This window comes from Lolium perenne, chromosome 3 (assembly GCF_019359855.2).
Source record: "Lolium perenne isolate Kyuss_39 chromosome 3, Kyuss_2.0, whole genome shotgun sequence".
NCBI classification, from domain to species: Eukaryota; Viridiplantae; Streptophyta; class Magnoliopsida; order Poales; family Poaceae; genus Lolium; species Lolium perenne.
Genome location: NC_067246.2, coordinates 226,299,127 through 226,304,505, shown reverse-complemented (window position 1 = coordinate 226,304,505; position 5,379 = coordinate 226,299,127). Strand labels below are relative to the sequence as shown.

General features: G+C 45.9%; 1 long non-coding RNA gene across 1 annotated transcript; it reads left to right on the top strand.

The window, feature by feature from the left end:
- The first annotated feature begins 437 nt into the window (after positions 1 to 437).
- Positions 438 to 2,591, top strand: LOC127343544 (uncharacterized). Its single transcript, XR_007877325.2, has 2 exons — positions 438 to 1,111; positions 2,268 to 2,591. It is a non-coding gene; the product is annotated as an uncharacterized lncRNA (long non-coding RNA).
- The last annotated feature ends 2,788 nt before the right edge of the window (positions 2,592 to 5,379 follow it).

Below are 5,379 nucleotides of genomic sequence, written 5' to 3'. Positions count from 1 at the left end.
GATTTACACGCTCACTTTGGCCATCAGTTTGCAGATGATAAGCCATGGTAAACTTCAGTTTTGTGCCCAGCTTCTCGAATAAAAGCTTCCAGAATTTACTGGTGAAGATACGATCACGGTCTAACACAATAAACTTGGGCATCCCATGCAGCTTCACCACTGTGTCTGTAACATCCCAAGTGAGCTACCCTCTTTACCTTACCATGTTTATGCATCATCTTGCATCATGCATGTCATATCATGTCACCTTTGGTTTTATAAAATTGCATTTTGGTTTTTGTTGCTCTATATGTCTGTGTTTGTTCTTCCTCCTTCTCTCTCTTGTTTCATCTCACCACTTGTGATGTTACAAGAAAAGCACAAGCCAAACTTTCTCCCTCCACTTGACCTATATTTCAAAGAGGTCATGCCAAAAATTTCTAAAATTTTGGTGGATCCTTTTCCTTTTTCCTCTCCACATCTTTGCCATATCAAGATATTGTTTTGGAGATGCTCCACATCAAATGTTGGTTGTTTTGAAAACTTTACCAAAACTATGTTGCAAGTTAGGCCGGTCTTTCTCCATTTCTCCACCGTGGCTGCACCCCCTTTCTCTCCACCATGGACCAGCCCTCTCCCACCAACACCAAGTCCACAACCGGCCCTCCTCTCCTTTCTACCAAAAGTAGCATCATGCAACTCTTCTCTGTCTCTTTACACGTGAAACAACCACCCATATCAGGCCATGTATTCTCTGTGAGCTCCACGCCTCCTCTCTTCCCATCCACCGGCTCCCCTCTCTTCTAAATCAGCAGCAGCAACCCTACCTAACCACCTCCATCTCCCCTCCTCAGCGCCGCCACCATCTCTGCTCCCTTCCAAAAACCCCACTGAGAACCACCGTCGCTGCCGCCGCCCGCCGCCGTCACCATGGCCTCCGTCGACCTCACCTGAGCCGTGGAATGGCATCCTCTCTTCCTCCTCTACGACCTGGACGTCGTCACGGAGCAGGGAGCACCAAGGCCAGCTCGCCAAGAACGCCATCTACCTCGTCTACCTCTCCCGGCCACCTCGTCGTCCTCGACGCCGGCGACCCTCCTCTGCCTCCCTTCTCGTCACCGACCACCCCAGAGTGAGCACACCCCCTCTCCGATCCCCTGCATGCCCTTGCTTCTCAGATTCGAGGAAGGAAACGGAGTAGAAGACGAGATCGAAACGAAAACGTGTAGATGAAAACGCCCAGTTTTTCTGCTTCTCGGAACCCAACTTCCAACGAACATCGCCGGCGACACCGTCCACCTCTTCACTAGATTCTTGTACCATCAGATGCACAACATCTCAGGCTACATCTCAGTTTTTGAATCACCCAAATCGGCGCAGAATCGACGACGCCATCGTCGTTCAAAGTTTGGTCCAGAAACAGATTCCAGATTTCAGTTCAGCTCGCTGTTTCGTCGGTCAGTTTCCCGGCGAGTCTCCCCGTCTACACAGTGCACCAAATCGCGTCAAACCTGTCTCGTTACAATATCGGCACCTCCAGCTTTCTCAACCTGTCGAGATCCATGACTAACGCTGCACAGATTCGCCGCTACCGCAACTTTAAAATCCGTGCAGAAAACCATCTACAGGAAACGCAGCTGTCACTTCTTCAGTTTTTGCTGTCGATAAATTCAGTTAAGGCCACCAACACTACACATTGTCTGTAACCTGTTTATGGACAAGTCTGATCGTCTACCACACTGGTTATATCCCTAGTCAACTTTCTACACGTCCTGGGTTCAAATCCCATATCTGGCAAATGCCAAAATGTTTTTATCTTAAAATTGCACTTTCCAAAATCCAAATCACACAAACTTTATATGTTTGAGTATCAGAAAAATATGAACTTTTCAAATATGAACTTCGTTTCAACTTTTGGACAAATAAAATTTGACCACATTTCAATTGGAGTATAAATGATGAAATTTGCTAAATTCATATCTTTAATTCTACAACTCCAAATTCAATAATCTTTATATCTAATTGCATCAGCAAAGCATGATGTATTCAAATATCACCATGTCATGCATCATTGGCCGCATCCCTGGTTCGGCCAAATTAAAAGTGCGACTTCAACTAAATGCTATGTGTGGGTGTTTTTATCATTTCATGCTACTTTGGAAAGCACCCCACTTAACTTTGCTATACATGAAACCTTGCACCTCATGCATCATATTGCGCATTGCATTTTCTTGTATTGATTTGTGCTTTACTATCCTTGTATGTGCTATTTGGTTCTTCTCGAGTAGACACCGACGCAGAGCAGTACGAGCAGGAGTACGAGTTCCCTCTGGAGGATCGTGTCGGTGCTTCTACCTCTGATCTGACAGGCGAGCCCACCCCTTCACCTATTTTACATTTTCATGCTCTTTTGATCTATTGATATCCCTATGTTGCGATTCTGTTGTGTCACGTGTCCTACTCCACCTGTTACCCTATATTACCGAATTACACCTCCTCGCCCTACCCATTGTTTGTTGTTTGCCAGCTTCGCGAGTCGTAGGCGAGTTTAGGGTTTTTGTTGATATCTCGAAATGTTCTGGATATCTACTTGGGTAGTTGTTTACTTGCTATATCTGTTGTTGGAGATATTCATGGCTCACCCTAATGATAATATTAAAATGGATAAGTAGAGGCATCGGTGGTTCAACTGTATATTTGGTTTTACCATGGCTCACTTGTGTCCAATTTTATAATTAGGACGAGTTCTTGTTTTCTGATCCAAGACTGAGCGCACTAACCACACGTGGGAGGTTTCACTGGGACCCCCCTCGACCTATTACCGGAACTGCTTCCACTGTCCAAGTGCCACAATTAGTTTCGTAACGTTTTGATTCTCCCGAGCGTGCAAGCTTGTTTCTTTGTGGTCCGAGGATATGGTGTTACTTTTGGGGAAGCCGTTTGTGTCTTGTAACCCTGTTGTCTCTTGCACGCTCGTAGGCGCGGTACGTATTGTTAAGAGGTCATCCTCTAGTGGGCTCTGATCCTTCTTAACCGTAGACGCAAACAGCTAGGTCCACATCTGAGTTTCGATCGGGCTCTGAAACGGATTTAACCTAGATAGGTGGCTTCTTGGACTTGGTCTGTGGTGAAGGGAGGGGTTGTGTTGCGAGGTTTCGCTGGCAAGTTTTCTCAAAACCCTTGCTTGTGGAGTCGGACATGCGTGTATGGGTACAGTAGTGCATCCCTGCAGGGTGAAATCTTATCGATAAGCCGTGTCCGCGGTTATGGACGACTTGGAGATGTTAAACTCGATCATAGAACAACTTACACCTTATTGCATGTTGCTAATAAATTTGCTAATAAAACGCTTTCAAATGTGTGTGTGCCTTTGCAATACCTCTTGGCGAAGGGGAATCACATTGGCTGGGTTATGTTTGCAGAGTATAGAACTGCTAGATTATGCGCTCTCTCATCTTCTCCGATAGACGAATGTTGTAGCGTGTCTCTATTGGTTAGTTGCTTTGCTGCCGCTAAACCCCACATATAGCCGGGCGAAGTTTACACCACCCACCAGCAAGCATAGCTGGTCTTGTCTCGCAAGTACGCGCCATTGGTACTTACCCTCAATTTTCTACCTCTTTTTCCGGAACCCGCTTTTTGACAAACAGGTACGACTGATGATGAAGAGTACGCAGGAGGCTACTTTGTCGGGTTCCCTGACGATGACTTCGTTGCGTAGCAGGATCGTTCCTAAGGCAGCAGCCTGTGGCTTGTTGGTTATGGAACACCCCTTGATTATCTTCAGGACTCTTAGTCCCATTTGGTTCTTGTCTGTACCCAGACTATTTGGCTATCTTATGTATGATGTGATGTTGGGACATGTGTCCTCTGAGTGTCATTTGGATCTTGCTCACTAGAGCGTTGCTATATATATGAACCTTATTTTCATCTTTTGTGTCATACATAGTCATGTTGTGATATTCAAGCTGTATTCTTGTAGGATAACGTTGCATAGAAAACAAAAAATTTCCTACCGCGAACACGCAATCCAAGCCAAGATGCAATCTAGAAGATGGGAGCAACGAGGGGATGATCAAGACTAACCCTTGAAGAGATTCCAAAGCCTATAAGAGTAGGCTCTTATTGCTGCGGTAGACGATCACTTGCCGCTTGCAAAAGCGCGTAGAAGATCTTGATCACGGTGCCACAATCGGGCAGCACCTCCGTACTCGGTCACACGTTCGGTGTTGATGAAGACGACGTCCTTCTCCCCGTTCCAGCGGGCAGCGGAAGTAGTAGCTCCTCCTTGAATCCGGCAGCACGACGGCGTGGTGGCGGTGGTGGTGGAGATCTCCGGCGGAGCTTCGCTAAGCATATGCGGGAGAAGTGGAGGAGGAGAAGAAGCTAGGGTTTGGGGAGAGAGGGGGGTTGGGCGCCGGCCCTCTAAGGGGTGCGGCCAAGGCTGAGCCAAAGAGTGGCTGCCCCCCTCCCTCTCCTCCTCATTATATAGGTGGAAGCCCCAAGAGTTCTAGTCCAAGTCTTCGAATAAGACCCCAACACTAAAACCTCCCATATGTGGGAAACCTACTCAAGGAGGGAGTCCTACCTAGGGATGGAAATTGGTAGTGGATAGTCCATATTATCCGACGTCCGTATTCGAGAAATTGAAAATGGAAATAGTAATATCCGAATCCGGACGTCTGTCGAAATGGATATGGTAACTATCCGGATCCGTTTTACAAAAAGCAAATACAAATATGGTATTGAATTTTGAAGCAAATGTGGATATGGAAATGGATATATCCGTATCCGAATAAGATTATGTTAACCAATTTTAGTAATTCAACCTCAATATGCTAATTATCTAACCTAGAGAAACTAACAAATCGATCAAATTTTCTTTTATGTGATTAAACTTGAAACTACTATGTATTATATCAGTATATTTATCTCTCTACCATTATATAATTGGCTCATTATAAGAGATGAGTCTATTGTTTCCTTCTATTCGCATCCGTTCCGAATTGAGAAAACATCCGATCCGTATTTGTATTCGAGTAACATCCGTTCCGAATTCGTATTCGGCAATATCCGTATCCATATCCGTATTCGTTTTAAAAATATGGAAGCGGATATGGGAAGGACACTATCCGATCCGCATCCGATCCGTTTCCACCCCTAGTCCTACCCAAGGTGGGACTCCCACCTTTCCTTGAGGTGGGTTGGCCGGCCACCCTAGGGGAGTCCACCTTGGACTCCTCCCCTTTAGGGTTGGCTGGCCATGCAAGGTGGAGTCCCTCCGGGACTCTACTTTCCATGGTGATTTCTTCCGGACTTTTCTAGAACCTTCTAGAACCTGCCATAAATGCACCGGATCATTTCCAAACTTGGAATATGACTTCCTATATATGAATCTTA